The sequence below is a fragment of the Salvelinus sp. IW2-2015 genome, linkage group LG24, assembly GCF_002910315.2.
Source record: "Salvelinus sp. IW2-2015 linkage group LG24, ASM291031v2, whole genome shotgun sequence".
Taxonomy (NCBI): Eukaryota; Metazoa; Chordata; class Actinopteri; order Salmoniformes; family Salmonidae; genus Salvelinus; species Salvelinus sp. IW2-2015.
In genome coordinates, this window is record NC_036864.1 from 6,579,476 (window position 1) to 6,581,634 (window position 2,159).

The following is a 2,159-nucleotide window of genomic DNA, read 5'->3' on the forward strand; positions in this document are numbered from 1 at the left end:
CTACATTACACAGTAAAAAATTTTTCACATACAGGTTAGTTATACGGTAATGGGAGAAGTCTAAAACCGTAATAAAGAGATGGTCTTCAATTGTCTTGTAGTCGAACTACGCACAACATCCATACAGCAAGGCAAAACTCCTAGCAGCTGTCATCTAGTTTTTGATGTCAGTCATTCGAATGAAAATCAGCTCAGTAGTCTCTTCCATGCAGGACCTATGGTGAGCGGTCGAGTGGCAAGAGAGTATGCGGAACACCAATAACCTAGTGTTCAAGCTCTAGAGCGCTGAACCTGGCGTGGGCCCATAGCTAACTGAGAGCCGCATCTCTCGATTGACTACAAGAAGGCACTGCTCTGACTCATAGTTCCTATTATGCACCCATGTCAAGTCCTCTACTCTTGCACTTCTCTCATTGATGCTTAAAGAAGTCAGTAGCCAGCGTTAGATGTATCATGATCTGAGATGGTCATCACTATCTTATGTATTATTTCCTTGAGTCTGAAAGTCCTCTTAGCAGAAAGTCAAACGATTATAATGTATATTGGAATATATCTATCATTAACTATATGTGACATACATTGTCAGGAGCATGTCTTCAACACAAAGAACAACATGACTACTATGCGAGGCGTGAGATGATTGCCAAGATAAACTACCCATACCAGACATGACCACTCTAGGTGTGATCATTTTATTTCATTGATCAGCTAGGAGATCACACATCAATAAACAAATATTCACAGTGAGAAAAGTCATACCTACACCATAACTAATATTGCACAGGCAGAGCGTTATGGGAATAGTAGCCAAGTATGAAAGCTACGCACGATTCAGAATGAGATCGGAGAGAGAGAGAGAGAGATTAATGTAGCCAGACAGACGGATAGAAAGCAGCAGAAGAAGCACGTAGCATTATGACAAAAAGAGAGAGACAAAAGAAGAAAAAGACAGAAGAGCAACGCACAGCGAGCAGAGCGAGAATGACCTACAGAGAGAGCGCCAGAGGTATAGCTGAGCCGTAACTGTTGACGTGGTGTAATGTACGACAACGGACGGACTATGGAAAAGATGTGTAAAAAGAGTTAAGTAATGCATCACCACACACTATAAATTAGCATCTTGCTCTCATAATAGTATATAAGTGGATAAGATATGTTGAGATTCACATTATCATCTCAATTAGTGTTATTGCCACTTTAAATATAGGTACATTAATGGTACTATCTTATCTTAATTCACCTGTGGGTGAATCTGAGTGGCAGCGGCAGGCTGTACTAGTCTATCATCTGAGACCCACAAACCACACACAAACACACACACACACACACACACACCACACACACACACCACACACACACACACACACACACACACACACACACACACACACACACACACACACACACACACACCACACACACACACACACTATCTATCTATCACACACACACAAACCTAGACTAGCAGCTTCCATCGAACAATAACTGTTCTAGCGAAGTGGTTACCATATGTTGCAGATGTTGACATATAGAAAGTGTATGTAGTAGATCAATAGCTCTCTAACTAATCAAAGGAGCCTCGTATAGATGCAAGCCGTCTGAACGCAGCAATCTGGTATGTGTACAATCATCTGATGCAATGTATGTATAACTTACAGGAGGAATTCAACTTCAACATCTTCTAACACATGTATCAACAATACACATGTATAACATACAACAACTACACAGGTTACTGTAGGTACAGAGCAAGTTACAGACACACTGAGTCACATGAGTGCTTTGACAAGGCAATAGACATCCGATGACTCATAAATAGATCACAGCTAACAAAAGATCGTGGATGACGACAGAAAAGTCACAACTGTCAAACGGCTGGAAGAGAGTATAACCTGTGCACCCTCTAGTGCTGTGTCATACCTACGTCTTCAGAAGCGAGCCAGGACAACTCCTGATACAGAACATTTTCTCTTAAGTCGAAGCACAGGCTGCACGTATAACTTCCATGGTGCTCCACCATTTCCTTAGTTTGCAACCCATCCTTGTACCAATACGCTAGTATCATACGATATACCACGGAAGCTCTCTAGCCTGTGCAGGAGTGCTCAACAACACTTCTCCCTCGCGAAACTCCTTGACCCCATCTTATCTGTGTTTTC